This window comes from Lepidochelys kempii, chromosome 9 (assembly GCF_965140265.1).
Source record: "Lepidochelys kempii isolate rLepKem1 chromosome 9, rLepKem1.hap2, whole genome shotgun sequence".
Taxonomy (NCBI): domain Eukaryota; kingdom Metazoa; phylum Chordata; order Testudines; family Cheloniidae; genus Lepidochelys; species Lepidochelys kempii.
The window spans coordinates 4,776,560-4,794,663 of NC_133264.1; the positions used below are offsets into that span (position 1 = coordinate 4,776,560).

General features: G+C 47.4%; 1 protein-coding gene across 9 annotated transcripts in view; it reads right to left on the reverse strand.

Moving 5' to 3' along the window:
- The window catches only part of LPP (LIM domain containing preferred translocation partner in lipoma), a 449,897-nt gene that overhangs the window by 364,372 nt on the left and 67,421 nt on the right, over positions 1-18,104 (reverse strand). Inside the window, exon 1 of one of the 9 annotated variants that reach the window (XM_073359050.1) lies at positions 6,762-7,213. The exons of the other annotated variants lie outside the window; for them this stretch is intronic. The gene's annotated coding sequence lies outside the window, so the exon portion shown is untranslated. Of the gene's footprint in view, positions 1-6,761; positions 7,214-18,104 lie in introns of those variants that run through there. 9 annotated transcript variants of the gene reach the window in all.

Below are 18,104 nucleotides of genomic sequence, written 5' to 3' on the forward strand. Positions count from 1 at the left end.
ATAGGAACCTTTTGCCTGTATTACCTGTTAAGAATGCTTCACTAGGCAGGGATATCCAGTCTGGTATATTAACTGAAACTTCACAAGGGAAGAGTTTCAGTAGGTGGGGGACTGGGGGGGGGGGCAGAAGGGAAGGATTTCAATTTCAGGTTACCATAGAGAACTAGACCGTTTCCTGTAAGACTAAATCTGATTCATTTCTAAAAATCTGACAACGAAATATTCTCTGAAATTTACCAAAAAAATTAATAATAAGGATTTGTGTCATGTCCCTAATTTTGTGCTGAACTGAGGAGATGCTCAACCCTCTTGATTACTTTTTACAGCTCAGGTAAAATATAGGACTGCTGTCGTAACTCAGTGATAAATTTATGATCACAGTTTCACCACCTCTCGCTGCCTTGGAGGCAATAAGATGTTAACGAGGGAGTGGCATTTGGTAAAATGAATCTGAACAGAGAGTGAGTTCATTTGTCTCTGGGCCCATCTACATACACCACATTCAGACCTAAATTTAAACATCATTTCTGCTAATCTGGCCTATTATACTGCTTGGTTGGCATGGGCCAAGGAGAGCTGAAAGATCATGGCTTCACACCAAGTTCTAAGTCATTCTGGATAGAAGATGGTTTGAAGCCAGTCTGGCTCTGAGAAGCTTGCTTAGGATATAAAATAGTAACAGTACATACCTTGCCTTCCATCTGGGGCTCTCAAAGCACTTTACAAATATGCATGGATTAAATTCCACAAACGCTGCTGAGTACCTTCTCAACAGCTACATAGCAGGAGCCTGATTCTTCAGGTGTGCTGAGCACCCACAATGCCAGCTGAACTCAAGGGGGGCTCCCAGGAAGAATGCTCCAAGAAGCTGGGATGTGCGAGACCCAAGTTTGAGTCCCTGTTCTGACACAAACTTCCTGTGTGACCCCGGGGAGGTCACTTTGTGCCTTAGTTTCCCACCTGTACAGTGGGGATAACAGCACTGCCCTACCTCCCAGGCTGCTGGGAGGACAAACACACTGCAGATTGCGAGGAGCTCAGATACTGCAGTAACAAAGACCAGATTAGGTTATATTGGAAGCCAGTGCTTGGGAGTGCTGAAAATCAGGCCTCAAACTTGTTCACATTCACCCAGGGAGTCAGTGGGAACAGAACTCATCCCAGGTCATGGGAGTTTGGCCATGAGACTGTCCTCCCTCTGTATTTTGCACTGGAATTGTTTCAAACAGGTTTTAAGCACTGTTCCCAACCCTTGCAGGTCGTAACACCTGCTAGAAACCAGTCAACAAAGCTAGGGCCAACAGCGTCTCTCGCTGGCTCTGTGCTCTTGAGAGTACAAGCAAGGCCTCTTGCTTCCCTCTTCACTCTGTGGTGCCTTTTCCACCACTGCCTTGCCTGGCATATTGTCCTACAACCATTAATGGCACCGAGTAAACCTGTGTTTAGACCCTCTGTTTCCACATCAGGACCCCCTGGAACCACCCTCCTGCCACTTAGCAATATGGGAAGAGCAGGATGGTTGTGCAGAGGCATATTAACACGTAGGCGTAGGCCAGCAAATTTATAATAGCAGCCAGAGGTTGCTTCCCTCTGCGCCAGTTCGCGCCCTCCATCCCCGCCCCAGCTCCATCCATTCCCCGCCCCCTCCCTGCTCCTATTGGTCCCCTTCCCCAAATCCCTCCGCCAGCCCCACCTCCTCTCCTGAGCGGGCCACGTTCCCCCACTTCCCCCCTCCTTCGCGAAGCTGTTTCGCGCACAAGCACTGGCAGGGAGCGGGGAGAAGCAGGACCCGGCGGCGCGCTCAGGGGAGGAGGCAGAGTGGAGGTGAGCTGGGATGGGGGGGCGGCAATTATTTCAGGGCCTAAGGGCAGCAAAATCTTTAATCCACCACTGTGGTTGTGACCCCCTTTGGGACTCTCCTGGGGGTCGTGACCCTGCGGTTAAGAACTCCTGCACAATACCGCACCGCCTCTCTGTCATGTGTAGTCCTGGCACCCTTCCACAGGATGGTGTGAAACTTTATGCATTATCAGCCATGCTCCCAAGGAGCCTGTGGAAAATGGAAACGGATTACCAGTACTGTCCATCCTCCCTTTTAAGAAAGTGAAGGTAACAGCACGGAAATGAAAGCACTGCTAACTCTGTGACGCTAGAGTTTGGAAGGGGAACCCTGCAAATCAGAGAAGAAGCAGCAAGAGTAGAAACTCCTGCAACCTGTATACCCATCACCGCCCTGACGGAATGCAAGAGGCGCTTCGGGAAATGAAGACATTCGTGGACGGGAAGTAGGTTTGGTGAAGACCATGCAACTAGGAGGAAAGCTGGAGGGCACGCCTACTGGTGAAGAAAAGCTCACTTGGGCCTCAACCATAGGAGGAACGATTCAGCTTTGGGAAGGAGGACCCTGCTACTGCTGGCAAGTCCACCAAGGCCCAGGGTGTTCTCCTGGCATAAAGATGTCCCCGGGATGCTCTCACTCCCATGCACCCAGCTCTTTGAAGTCAGCGTCCTTAAAATGCTGAATACCCAAGAGAACTGGCTTCATGGCCTCCATCTCCATTATAGGCATCTCAAAGCGCCTGCTGCTAAAAGGAGGGATGAGACTTAGGCCACAAGGCTTAGAGCTTGGAGCAGACAACTGAGGTCAGAGGTTAGACCAGCTGACTGCGGAGTCAGGACACCTCGGTTCTGTGCCCTATGTGGCCAATGAACTGTTGGGAACCTCTGTGCCTCAGTTTCCCCACTGGTAAAATGGGTACAGTGCATTCCTACCCCATGGAAATGCCACGAGGCTAAATTAATTTTTGTGAAGCAGTTTAAGTACCCCCAATGAATAGTAGTATTAAAATATAGCATTTTATTAACAGGTGGCAATCACACCCTTTTGGCCTTAAAAAAAAAAAAAAAAAAGTCTATGAATTATGGTTGAAGCTATAGGAGTACAGAACGCGCCGCAGTTATTCCCAATATCTGCCTTGCAGAATTCCTCAATAATAATAATAATGGGCCATGACCTTGGTCAGGGGCTTTATGGCCATCCTGCTCTATGAATAGGAGCAGCACAGAATTTCACGATATTCAGGAGACAAATGCAATATCTCTGATACCACTGGGAGGTTATGGAGGACATATTTTTGTGTTGATTGGAATTTTTTTGCCAAATTTTGGATGAAAAACAAATGAAGTTTCTCACAAATATTTGCCACCTATTTGTTTTTCATACTCCACCAGTTTCGTAGATTTTTGACATAAGAACAGTAACCACGGGAGTTAAGTCTTATTCCCATCTTACAGCCAGCGAAAATGAGACACAGCGAGCCCTACGCGTGACTTTTCCAGGAGCCTGATCCACAACCACAAGAACACGAAGTGCACACAGAAGCACACACAGTTATAACTGCACAAACACATATCTGGTGTCTGCACTGTTTGAAAGTCAGCCTGGGAGCAATCTAGTCGAAAGCCACAGAGTCAGTGGCAGAGTCAGGAACAGAACCCAGGAGTCCTGACGTCCATCCCTTTGAGTTTAATCACCAACTTCCCAAGATCTAAAGGGCAGATCCAAAGGCAGTGAAATCAACAAGCGTCATCTGACTGGATCAGGGCCAAAGAGCATCATTAAGACCCACATTTGGCAAAGCTCGTGCTTAATATTAAGCATGTGCTTAAATGGTTCACTGAATCAGAGCCACAGTGAAGGAGTCGCTTCTTCTCAGTTTTGCCCCACTAACAATTCAAAAATATTCTCTTTCACACCCACACCTGACTCTGAAAACTAAAGACTTTGCCACACATTCAAAGGGAGGATAACTTTGAAGCCTGCACATCTGGAAGACAACATTTCTTTTACTTCTCCTGCCTCTAAACAACCCAAGTTGTGGGGTGGGAGGGGCATTAACAGCATGTGATGGAAGCTTTCATTAATGTGAATTTGACCTTCACTCCTCTTTCTTCTACTGTCACAAAGTCTTCTATGAGCTCCTCTGGATACCTTCCAGCAGTTGTTGCAAAATACAGCTTACGGAACACAGACACAGACACACATTTGGTAAGACAGAGGCTCAAAGATCTGGCCAACGCATGTTTTTTGCTTTTTTCGCGGCGTATGTAAAAGGTCTTTGCCTCGATGCGATGTTGGAAGCTGTCATAATGAAACATCCTCCTGTTATAACATGGCCCAAAGGAGCGACTATTTCAGATGCCTAACAACACGCTTGCTTTTATACGAAAAACAACAGTGGAGAACAAAGTGATTTGCTACAATGTGAAAGTCAAGTACAGAAACAGCTGGGATCTCGACACAGCTGCACAGTTCTAATCCCTCGAGTACTTTCATAGTCCATTCAAGAAATAGGAAAGGACGGTGGAAAGGTTAGCACAAAGGAATGTTTGCAGCTAAACAGCAACCTCATCTCCTCAGAGTAACTAGAGATCTCCTACCCCCCAGCACTGAGAGCTGGTTCAAACTTACATTAAAAAATAAAATCATCAAAAAATGCCCTTTGGGGGGGAAATGAAAGATTTTTCTCAAAAAAGCTGACTTTTTCAACAATGTTCATTTTTCAAACATTTTCAGAGAAAGTATCAAAAATATTAACATTTTTCATCTCACAAACAACAGAGAACCACACCAGATACTGCTTTGATAAAAAAAAAAGTGAAATATTTTTAAAAAACAAAAATGGATGAAAATGGGAAGACTTAAAAATAGAAACAATTTTGAAATATTTTTCCCTAATTTAAAAAAATAAAATAAAATAAAAACATTCAACCCGGTCTCATGGTGAGGAGCACGGCATAGGTATATTCTTAGAGACCTTTGAAGAACATTCTGCAGCCAGCTCAGGAGAACAACTCCAGCGGATGTTCAGAGAAGGAGACATGGATGCAAATCCGAACGCAGAAGATTCAGTGGTACTTTGGCAACGCCTGCAGGAGATTTCACAGCATCAGGAAGGGTCAGGTTCCGAGGTTTCCTCTGCCCCTTACTTCTGATCAGTCCGGCTAGGCTGGGAGTAGGTCCCATCTGAGAACTTTCTCTAGAGTGTAGGCCTTTCAGACAGGAATGTCTCTTCTCTCAGCCTGAACAGCACCCTGCAGAATGGGGCCCCTATCATCTGAAGGCTGTGTGTGTTACTGCTATAAAATTATTATAATAATAACAGTAGAACAGCGGCCCAATCCCCACCCCTGCGACAGTAACGGTCCCACGGCTGTCGCCACGGAGGGAGGCAAATGGCTACTTTCAGTAGCAAGTGAGTCACTGCCTCCACCCATTATGCACGGACTGTCTCGCAGTCTCACACAGACCAGTCTGATAGAGGGGTAACTCCAATGATTTGGACAGCCTTTCTCCCAATTTCCACGGGTGTAAATCAGGTCAGAATCTGGCCCTGGATCTGTAAAGCTCTTCGAGAGCCTCCTAGATTAAAGTTGCACAAGGTGGTGGATTACCTGATCTTCTTGCACATTTCACGGCCTACGACCACCTACTTCCACTTTGTCTGGCTGGTGAAACGTCCACTTCACACCAGCCCGGAAGCTGCCAGGGCTCGACAGAAACGTGCTCGCCCCCTTCAGCCTTCCCCATCACCACAATGGCGATGTCAGCCTGGTTCCGTCCACCCGCTTCTCCACAGGGGAGAACGTTTCGCATTAGCTTCACACGGTTACGCTACTGGGCAAAGTGGTGTTATTAAGCCCCAGCTAGATTTCAGCCTTGCCCATTAGTTGTGCACACTGGCACCTGAGGAGGTGGGGTAATAAGTGTGAATCACTGTCTTGTTTTTTCACGAATAAAACTCCATGCACCCACCCACCAACTTCTGGGGAGAATCAAGGCTACAATTAAAATGCAGAAGGCCCAGCCTGACCAATGCCCCAGTTCAGTCCTCGCTGACCTGTTTGCTCCCCATTAAACACAGATGGAATTTAGGAGACAAGCCAGCAGGAGGCATTGACAGTACTGTAAACGCAAACAACCGTGCCAGATGTGTGCACAAATACAATAGGTTCCAAACATCTTCCTTCCAAGTGGTCCCAGCCTGTGTTGGGCAACACCCAGGGCAGCGAAGCGACACAGCCAAATTACTGACTGGGGCAGTTTTAGAGCCACAACTCGGCTTTCAAATAGCCAAGAAAGTCACATGATCTAAACTGGCAGCTGGACTCCATAACATCATTTAAGGGGTTGCATTTGTGTGTGACCAGCCAATGACAGAGGCCGGGAAATGAAGGACTGGCCTGTTCCATCCCGTTGATTCTCACAAGATGGGTCCAGACCAAACCCCAGGAACCCAGGGCTCCAGAATGTTGGGATTGTACTTTGGGGTGCAGGTCTGACGTGCACCCCCAGCCCGTGCTTCTGCACAGTGCATCTAGTGACTGGGCCTGCCAGTTAAGCCCTTGATGCTGCAAACATCAATGCACACATCCAATCCGTTTGCTGAGTTCAGCTGGACTATTCACATGTGTGAAGTCAGTCAAATGTTTGCAAGCTCAAGACCTAAGTAAGGGAAGATTCAAGTTAGATCATGACTGACGTCATCTCTGGACTGAGTCTCTTCCTCACCCTCCACCTACTGCCAACCGGAAGAGACAGTTCTGGGAAAATATAATGTATAGGGAGATGACAATCAGATTGATTTTTAAGGGAGGCAAAACAACAGAATTAATGAAGCTGCAAGCAGGGCTACTCTGCAGTTAGCAAAGACTGCAGGACAATCTGCCCCGAAAAGCTAACAGAAAATAAATTAACTTACGTTTGACAATGTGTTCCCTGGAGCCGGCGCTCAGAACATTGGCTTCCCTCTCAGCAACACACAGTTCACGTTCTGCATTAATGGCAACACAGAGTCCATTTTCTGGGGAGAGCCAGCTCCAAGCGTGCAGTCCTGAGGAATGTATCGTATGTCTGGTATTCAAGCTGTGCTCCCTTTTCCTGTTCCATTTCTTGGCCGTATAAGGAGCTGAACACAGCAGGCCAGGTCATGGCGCACAGCCCTGCGTGCTGAATGACCCTGGACTTCCGACTTTGTCTGTCTTTGCTGGAAAACCAACAAATCCATCTAGGAAAAGCAGTGGCTCACCCAGCATTGGCACCCAGGGAAGGCAGCGTGCGCCAAGTCAGAGATCGGTTCACAAGACTTCATGCAGCGAGATGCACGCACATACATGGCATTTTCTTCATCAAATGGGGTGTGCCGCTTGCAAACTTAACTGCCATGGATATAGCTTTAAAGGGATGTTGCCCAGGCTGGCAAGGCCCAAGTCATAGCTGCACATGAAATAAACTGCAGCCTTGGATGGAGACGATTAAATGACTTAACTCCAAGAAACAAAGCCTGCCCAGAAATCTGGCTAGCTAATACACACAGGACTCTACTTGGAACATGCACTTGGGGATTGGTCCTGCTTTGAGCAGGGGGTGGGACTAGATGATCTTCTGAGGTCCCTTCCAACCCTGATATTCTATGATTCTATGCGTCAGCAATTCAGATCTTTGGACTAGGGAAGTTCCTTTCCACCGGGAGGTGCAATCCTTGGCTATCCCTATTTTTAAGTCTATCGCTGCTATTTCTAAGGCTGATAGTGACAGCTGAAACCTGCACTGGGTGACAAAATATTGCCTTTTATCAGCTTTGAATTCTCCACCTTTTAATTTCATTCAACATTGCCTTGCTCTTGTAGCATGAGATAGGAGAACAGATGCTCCCAATCTTCCTTCTGTAGGCTATTCTTTATTTTATGTACTTTTACTGTGTATCTTTTTGTTCGTCTCCTTGCCAAGGTAAACAATCCCAATCTTTCCAATCTCTCTTCCGAGGAAAATTTCGCTGTTGGATGAAGCAGTATTAGTGAATCAGCCAGGGGCACTCTTCATTCTGGATCCACACTGAGCCAACGCTCCATCATGGAGATAGAGGGCTCTGTGCTGTCTTTTGGATGGTCATTAAAGATCCCCTCATACTTTGCAACAGAGCAGCAGCGTTGGCCATAATACCTATAACTTGTCAAATAACCACCTCAGGTAATTTAAGTTCCACCAATACACATACCCACACCCTGTAGCTTAAACGGCTACACTGTTCTTCTTTATTCGCTGCCCTAAGCCATTTTGTAATGGTGCTGTGTGCTGCTAACCTGTCACTGAATTCTACCCTAGAGGTGGGTGGACCGGAGTGAAGGCTGACGCATCCCCTGCACATCCAAGACATCCCTCCCAGGAGGTGAAGAGACTTAATTGCTTAAAATATTCATAGCTCAGAGGTGGGCAAACTACAGCCCGAAGGCCACATGCGGCCCGTGGGACCGTCCTGCCTGGCCCCTGAGCTACTGGCCCAGGAGGCTGGCCCCCAGCCCCTCCCCTGCTGTTCCCCCTCTCACGCAGCCATGCTGCCACGCGGGCAGCGGGGCTACGAGCTCCTGCCGCTCTGAGCAGCATGGTAAGGGGGCGGGGTTGGGTAGGGGGTCCCGGGGGCAGTTGGGCAGTGGGGGGGTTGGGTAGGGGGTCCCTGGGGGCAGTCAGGGGACAGGGAGGGTTGGATGGGTCAGGGGTTCTGAGTGGGGCAGGGGCCAGGCTGTTTGGGGGGCACAGCCTTCCCTACCCGGCCCTCCATACAGTTTCGCACCCCGATGTGGCCCTCGGGCCAAAAAGTTTGTTCACCCGTCACAGCTGGATTCTGACAGTTACGCTCCTAAGCGCAGAGTTAAGCATAAATAAATGTGTTTGGGATTTTCAGGAAGTCATTGGAAGGAAAAAGAGCTCTGTCCTCATCCATAAGATCCCCAAAGGAAAAGCAGAGCCTGCCACACATCTGCAACGTTAGCTGCCCTGCTGCTGTCTGTGTTAACACCGCATAACTTTATTATGGACAGGGATTAAAAACAGCTATGACAACTTTAAAAAAAAAACAACTACAGCAAAAACCGCCTTGGGTTGGCAGGATTCGTGCGAAAGCTGTTTGCCATAAGGTGCAAGATTTCATTGCTCCTTCCGCAGCCACCACCCGCCTTTGTTCCACCACCCCAGTAGCAAAACGAGTTGCTTAGCCAAGAAAAGCATTTCAGTGTCCTGCAAGGAAAGCTCATCTAACGCACACGTCCCCTCCTCTGCAACAGCAGGCTCTGAGCGTTCGCCTGGAAAACCCTCCTTCGTTGTCACTCTCAAAACAAGACAGTGCTAAAACTTCTTGAGCTAATACACCTGGAACTTCTCTGGAGCCGTCAGTGTTTTCGGGGGAGCTGAGAGAAGGCAGGGGTTTAAAGAGAGGGGAAAGGCCTAGCAAGAACCACATGAGCTGCTTAACATTCCCACAAAACTTGCCAGATCTGAGTCACGGCTCTTTCTAATCAAAAGTACTTGGTGGGGTGGGCAGGAAATGGCATCAAGGCGGCCATAGTTTCTTCGAGGTGCACTGGCTGCCTCACAGTTCCTAAAAAGACAATTACTCTCCAGGCTGCAACAGCTGTCCCATTGCCGCTCTTCTCAGAGCACACAGCTCCGAACTGACTGGCTGGACAGAGAAGGGAACACTGCACATCCTAACTCTGACCTTGGGCCTTTCCCCACCCAAAATATTTCCCAGCTTTATTTATTTGGGGGAAAAGCTTGCGAAGAATGGAGAGAATATTAGGAATTTAAGAATAATTTGGGGCAGTTTCTACAATACTAGTCCAGATCCTTAGCTGGAGTAAATCGGCATAGGGCCATTGAAGTTAATGGACCTATGCTAATTTACTTCAGGCGTGGTTCAGACCCTTTCTACTGAAAATGATCATCACATTTCATATAAACAAAAGAAGGGGAGCAAAGACACTAGTGCTAGAACATGGGTAATATCTGACCCTTAGCTACATATTGAGGAAGATCTCAATGCGTTTCACAAATGCATGTTAATATTTACTCCCATTTTACAACCAGTGTAAATGAGGCATAGAGAGGGGCAGTGACTGACTCAAGGTCACACAGCAAGTCAGCAGCAGAGTCAAGAACAGAACCTAGCTCATCAGACTATCTGATGCACTCAATATTGGACCACCCTTGTCAGTAATGGGCCTGAGGCAACGGCCATTAAAATTAATGGCTCCGCTACATTATGAACTACAGCAAAATCTGCACAGTTGGGTTTTTTTTTTAATTAGTTAATTGCTTAGAAGAAAACAAAAAATTAGTCTGAGCATTTCTGCAGATGAAAAAGTTACTCATGCCCCTTCATGGCTTCTCACTGCAGCTGGTTGAAAAAACATTTTTTAAAAGTCTGATTTTAAACATATTTAGGCCTTCCTGAGCTCAGCATTGCAATGCCTAACTGATTTAGGAGACTGTCTCACTTTCAAACAGGATTTAGGCACTCAGGAGCCAAAAATCCCATTGGTAGTTGATTACTCCTAAATCACTTGAACGTGAGACAGGCATTGCAACAATGAGCACAGCAACCCATAAATACCTTTAAATATCTTGGCTTCAGGCAACTTTGAAAATTTTGCTCATAAAGCCTTGAATCCCAAAGCATTTCACCAACTGTATACACAGAGCACTCCTTAAATGCAGCCATCTCTGGGGTGGAGGATTGCAATCACCTGGGACACAACAAAGCCAGGACAGAAAACTGTGGCCAAGAACAACAGAGCAAACCATTTTCTCTTAAGAAAGAAGGTCCTGGGGTCTAACACCAGCTCAGGGTAGACAGGACTTTGGTTTTAAGGACTGTCCTTGGTACTCAACATATGTAAGGGCTGTCAGAGAATCACAGAACACAGGGTTAGAAAGGACCGCAAGGGTCATCTAGTCTAATCCCCACATCCTGCAGTCAACACTGCTGGGCTTCTAACCAGTTTTCATTCAAATAAACAAAACACATTGGACTAAAGACGCAGAAGAAATGTGTCTGTCTTGCTAACCCCAAATAAAATTCCTTATTTGCCTTTGGTAAATTACCATTAGGCCACCGGTCCCTTCACACAAAAATTCATTGACGTAAAAAATCAAATATCTACCATTCAACTTTACTTTTAATTTTTGCAAAGGACAAATTCCATCCAGGCATGGCGATACCACCAATGAATGCAGCTTTGGTCCTTTGACACCACACTATCCTATTAGCCCAGACACCAGCCAACCATCTCAGCATGTGATGTCATGCTGGCACATGCCAAATGCTATCCCAGCAGCTATAGCAGGAAAGGGGCATGGGATCTCTGACCTCTTCAAGGGAGCAGAAGGAAGAGGGAAAGAAAAGAACTGTATAAAACGCTGTATCGGAAACAGGCAGCCAATGGTAAAAGTAACCCCTGAGGTCAATGATGTGTGCTAAGGAAAGGACACAATTCGCATGCTCACACTTGGAGCGGGTCAATTTTTCCCCCCCTATTTTTGAATTTTGATGACATTTTGAAAAAGGAAGGGGTTTTGTACAAAAGTGTTCACGTCAAACACATACACACAGAGATTTTCAACCAGCTAGTAAGCTGAGAACCAGGCAGAATCTGAATTTTGAAACGTAAGAAGTCAGGAGAGCAGGGAATTTAAAAAAGAAAAAAAAATCACAAAGATCTCCCCCATTTTTCAGCCATTTTCAGACACTCGTCGGGTGCATCACAACAGCCAAAACCCAAACTGACTAACTGCCAGAGCAGAGCTGGACTCCACCGCTAAACTTTTGTTGTCTTCACACAATGCATAATCAACCTGTGGAACTCCTTGCCAGAGGGTGTTGTGAAGGCCAAGTCTATAACAGGGTTCAAAGAAGAACTAGATAAGTTCATGGATGATAGGTCCATCAATGGCTATTAGCCAGGATGGATAGGGATGGTGTCCCTAGTTTCTGTTTGCCAGAAGCTGGGAATGGGAGACAGGAGACAGATCACTTGATGATTACCTGTTCTGTTCATTCCCTCTGGAGCACCTGGCATTGGCCAGTGTCGGAAGACAGGATACTGAGCTAGATGGACCTTTGGTCTGACCCAGTATGGCCGTTCTTATGTTAACTCCTCACTTTCATGCCATTCAAAGCAGGTGGCCTGATCTCCCTTGCTTAGCTCATTCTGGGGAAGCATTACCCACTGGTTAGAGGTCTGGCAGCATCTGGGTTCTATTTCCCATCTATGCCTTGGACTTAGAATCATAGATTCATAGAATCATAGAATATCAGGGTTGGAAGGGACCCCAGAAGGTCATCTAGTCCAACCCCCTGCTCAAAGCAGGACCAATTCCCAGTTAAATCATCCCAGCCAGGGCTTTGTCAAGCCTGACCTTAAAAACCTCTAAGGAAGGAGATTCTACCACCTCCCTAGGTAACGCATTCCAGTGTTTCACCACCCTCTTAGTGAAAAAGTTTTTCCTAATATCCAATCTAAACCTCCCCCACTGCAACTTGAGACCATTACTCCTCGTTCTGTCATCTGCTACCATTGAGAACAGTCTAGAGCCATCCTCTTTGGAACCCCCTTTCAGGCAGTTGAAAGCAGCTATCAAATCCCCCCTCATTCTTCTCTTCTGCAGGCTAAACAATCCCAGCTCCCTCAGCCTCTCCTCATAACTCATGTGTTCCAGTCCCCTAATCATTTTTGTTGCCCTTCGCTGGACTCTCTCCAATTTATCCACATCCTTCTTGAAGTGTGGGGCCCAAAACTGGACACAGTACTCCAGATGAGGCCTCACCAATGTCGAATAGAGGGGAACGATCACGTCCCTCGATCTGCTCGCTATGCCCCTACTTATACATCCCAAAATGCCATTGGCCTTCTTGGCAACAAGGGCACACTGATGACTCATATCCAGCTTCTCGTCCACTGTCACCCCTAGGTCCTTTTCCGCAGAACTGCTGCCTAGCCATTCGGTCCCTAGTCTGTAGCTGTGCATTGGGTTCTTCCGTCCTAAGTGCAGGACCCTGCACTTATCCTTATTGAACCTCATCAGATTTCTTTTGGCCCAATCCTCCAATTTGTCTAGGTCTTTCTGTATTCTATCCCTCCCCTCCAGCGTATCTACCACTCCTCCCAGTTTAGTATCATCCACAAATTTGCTGAGAGTGCAATCCACACCATCCTCCAGATCATTTATGAAGATATTGAACAAAACTGGCCCCAGGACCGACCCTTGGGGTACTCCACTTGATACCGGCTGCCAACTAGATATGGAGCCATTGATCACTACCCGTTGAGCCCGACAATCTAGCCAGCTTTCTACCCACCTTGTAGTGCATTCATCCAGCCCATACTTCCTTAACTTGCTGACAACAATACTGTGGGAGACCGTGTCAAAAGCTTTGCTAAAGTCAAGAAACAATACATCCACTGCTTTCCCTTCATCCACAGAACCAGTAATCTCATCATAAAAGGCAATTAGATTAGTCAGGCATGACCTTCCCTTGGTGAATCCATGCTGGCTGTTCCTGATCACTTTCCTCTCATGCAAGTGCTTCAGGATTGATTCTTTGAGGACCTGCTCCATGATTTTTCCAGGGACTGAAGTGAGGCTGACTGGCCTGTAGTTCCCAGGATCCTCCTTCTTCCCTTTTTTAAAGATTGGCACTACATTAGCCTTTTTCCAGTCATCCGGGACTTCCCCGGTTCGCCACGAGTTTTCAAAGATAATGGCCAATGGCTCTGCAATCACAGCCGCCAATTCCTTCAGCACTCTCGGATGCAACTCGTCCGGCCCCATGGACTTGTGCACGTCCAGCTTTTCTAAATAGTTCACGCATGACCTTGAGCAAGTCACTTATTCTCTCTGGTCCCCAGGTTCCTTTCCTCATTTGTGCAATTGGTAGGCGACATGCCTCATGAATGGGGGGGTTATGAGGAATCCTCAGACAAAAGGCATAGAAGAAGGCCAGAGTATTATTTTCCTTCTGGACCAGAGTCCCCCACAAATATGGCTCCCTGAAGAGATCCTCAACAAACCTCCACATGCAAGTCACAGAGGAGAGGTTGTGGCTTCAGAGCAAAAAATCACCCCTTGTAGGAAGGGGCACCTAACTGTGCCGTCCGGGCTGGGAGACCGAGGGTGATATTTGAACTGGACTGGGAGCCTTGTACAGCAGAGCAATGAGCTGCCACCACACCTCCTGGTTCAGGGGGCATGCCTGAACATGGCTAGCCGAAACTGACACACAATAGACAACAGTGGGCAAAGATCATCATGGATCTGATTCAACACAGGGCAGACAAAGCCCACCCGGCTTGCGCTAGGGAACCACCACAGGGTTGATTCAGCCTCTGTCGTCTCAAAAAGAATGGACTCCACTGAGGTCAGGGAGAAGAGGAACAGATTTTTCTCCCCTGCAATCAAACTCTACGACTGCTACCAACACTGTACTTCCTTGGCGGGTTACTCAGTAATTCTGGGGCCTGGGACTCGGCTTCATTTTTTTTTTTTATACTGTTGTTTTTGATTTTCAGCACCATGAAAGACACCAAACATTTGCCCTGGACAAAAGGCGGATAAAAAAGCTGCGGATTTTGGCCGTGATCCTCAACCGTGCACCAGAGAACTTTGCACTGCTGCATCAGCACAGGGATGGGGCGTGGCCACCATGACTCTCAGATGAGGTAACAGCTCCTTGGAGATGCTGGCAGTTAGCGTGGGTTACAATAGCTTTCCAGGTGCTGTGGGGCTCAGGCCAGCATAGAGCAGCCTCGGGATTAGGAGAACGCAGAAATCCCCAGCCCACCCCAGCTGCACCCATTACTGTTCCTCCCCAGTCGAGGATTCGGCTTTTTGAAATCAGCTCAACAAAAAAGAGGTCTGTTAACCTTGATAGCTTTCCTTCCACTACACCCTTATAATCGGAATCACGCACAAGCCCAGTTAGTTACCCACTGCAAAGGTCTGTCCCGCGGAACAAAATCATGCAACCACAGCACAATCATGACACAGCCAGCGTCTTAACACGAACAGCACTTAGGGCAATGTTACCTAGGCAAGGTACAGAAGGGCCAAATTTCTCCACCAGCATCCATGGAGTCACACCAGGGATGAATTTGGCTCTGATTCACTACAGAATCACAGACGATAGCAGTAGAGGAGGTGTGCTGGCTCATTTAGTCCATACCCACCCCAGGGGCCAATGCACGCATGATCAGTATGGATTAAAGCTCTTACCAGCTGCTAGGGATGTGACTGTCAGAAGGTACAAAGAGTCTTCATTAGTCTCGGAGGGGGACTGGTGAAATCAGAAATGTTTTTGTCGCTGCAGCGGAGAAAATGATATTTGAACCGATCCGTTGTACAACAATGCATATGTCTAGACTGTTGTTCTCGAAAGTAAGCCAAGGACATTTCACGCTGTTCTTTTTCGTGTGTTTGGAAACTCAGAGCCCCGCTGTACACACCCCGGGTGTTCGCTCCATTGTGAGTGCTTCGAGACAAATTGCATTTGAAGTAGTGTCTGCAAACACTGAGGCAGGGGCTGTGAGTCACTGATGACAGCGTGACAGCCCACATCCCCGTGCAAACAGCAGCCAGAGGATCCCCTTGTTGAAGGCTGAGGGGTTTAGCTTCTAATTAAACTGTAATAATTCCCTGCACTTCTACAACATCTTTCCTTCCTGAGATCACAAAGTGCTTTACAAGCACTAACACCCCTTTCGAGCTTTCGAGGTTGGTATGATCTGTTCCAGGTGGGGAAACTGAGCCACAAGAAGATCAACGGCCCCAGGTCATAGGAAGTCACAGGCAGTTTCCAAGCCAATTCCTCCCTGCGCTCCCCTACCCTGACTAGGGCCCCTGCAGTTTGTGTTCTCTGTTACCGCTGCTCCTAGCACCTATAGCAGAGAGAGGAGCCACTCTCGCTGCCGAGGGTCTAGGTGTCAGTGACGTAACCAGCTACGGCAGGGAGAAAACACAGGCATCAGAACCACAGGTCCCGGCGGTTTAAATAGCATGAGCCCCAGTTCACCTTTACAGTGTTTTCATTTGTCATGTCTGTCAATCCTGCCAATGATTTACAACTTGGCACTTGCAGAGCAAAACTAAGCATGTTCAAAACACCATACGAGAGTCCGCTAACCAACTTCTACAGCCAACACGCAGTAAAGCATTGTCCCCATTTCACAGATGGGCAAACAGAGGCAGAAGCAGATGCAGTGACTCGCCCAAGGAGTCACTGCCAGAGCTGGGATCAAAACTCAAGAATTTCCATTTCTTCTACCCACACACTCACAAACCTGGATATTGTTGCTACAGATCAGTGGTTCGCAGCTTGTTCAGGGTAAGCCCCTGGCGGGCCGTGAGACGCTTTGTTTACCTGAGCTGCAGGAAACGGCGCGGGCCAGGCCACTGCTTCCCGCAGCTCCCATTGGCCGGGAACGGCGAACTGCGGCCACTGGGAGCTGCGAGCGGCTGTACCTGCGGACGCTCAGATAAACAAAGCATCTTGCGGCCCACCAGGGGCTTACCCTGAACAAGTCGCAAACTTGTTTGCAAGTTTGGGAACCCCTGCTATAGATCATATCAGCTGATCAGGGATAAATAAAACTGCTTTTTGCAATTTAAAAAGATTCCATTCCCAGTGAAAGCTGTCACATACCACCCTTCACACAGCCCTCAGACCTCGGTGACATATGCAGCAGGGACAGCTGATAAAGCCCCGTGGTCCCTTCCTTCAGATAGGGTAGAAACGAGTTCACTGCAAGTGTAACCTATTTACTCAATGCCACGGGGTTTCATGGACTCTGCAAGTCGCTTGCTTTACGCAAGGAGGGCTGGCTACTCAACAATCCGCCCTCCTGATAGGGGAGCTCAGACCAGGGCCAGTGGCACAATAAGGAGAGGCTAAGATGGCACAAGTAATCTGTCATTGGCACACTGTTTCCATTTGTGCACCAGCTGCCTTACCAAAAGTGGCACCCTCTGCTTAAGGGAGACCCACGGTTAGAAGAGCTAGGCATAGTGTCAGCCAACAACTGGCCACAAACCAGAATGGACTCAATTAGTGGAGTGCCCTGCTGCTGTGACCAGAGCTACAACTAGATCCGGGACCCTCACAGTCCATAGGCTGCAGCTCTAAAAGGCAAGCCCAAAAGGAGCTGCTCTCTGCCAAAAGCTGGAGGTTTCAAATCACGGATTGAGACACACTGCAGACAGATGGATGCAGAGATCCTAGACTGGATTCGCAGAGGATGCTGCAGAGGCTGGAGCTGTCCTGGCAGCTAAGAGAGGGCTCCGGACAGGTGCATCAGCAGAGCGGTCTATGAGAAATCTGCCCTGCACCCAGCCGCACTGTCCCCAGCTTTAGCTAAGGCTTTCGATTTCTCATTTCTATAAACACTAAAGGCACTCCCATTTAGGAAGAAAAATGGCATTTCAACTTATTATACACAATTACCTCTCCCACCTCTTTTCATTAGTGATATGCAAGCATTCATAGAACGAACCTGTTCTTTCCAGTCAAAGTGTTACTCTTGTTATGAAGTACCTATACATTAGTAATGCCTATTGTTATAAATGTGCAAAGTTTCATTGAAACCAATTAAGAAGTAAAGTGTCCCACTCATTTCAATGGGAATTGATTTAAATAAAACTCATACAAGGAAACTGAAAACTGCTCAGGGATCTACATTCACATTACTTGAGATGCACCAGTAACCACATTCCTTTTTTACATTTAGGCAGTAGCTTTCCACTTAATATTATACAATGCACCTGCTTATTATTCTTACTACACAATGTCCCATTCAAATTCGTTCTGCAAGAGTCCTATTCATCACCAAAGAACTTTCAGGAGGAAAAATGACATTTATCAAAAGTAATCCAAAGCAGCATGCTACCCAACTCACATTTCCAAGTCTGTCCCTCTTGATCAGCCCAGCTGATCTACATTTCAACTCCAATGTATCCTTCTGTGAAATATACCTTGTTATTCTTGCTACAGGAAGCTCCCTTTGAAAAGAATGGTGCAAATTCCCTTAGTCAGAGCATTTTAACTTCCATCCCCCCACCCCCCCCCAACAAGTTGCAGAGTACTAAGGGCAAAATTTGCAATCTTTTCCTTCTGAAAGTTCTGCAGACATTGCTAGCATTGTTCCCTGACCAGTTATCAGTTTCCCAGTATGTGAGTGTCATTTAAGTCAATTCCCATTGAAAATTTAGGCACTTTGCA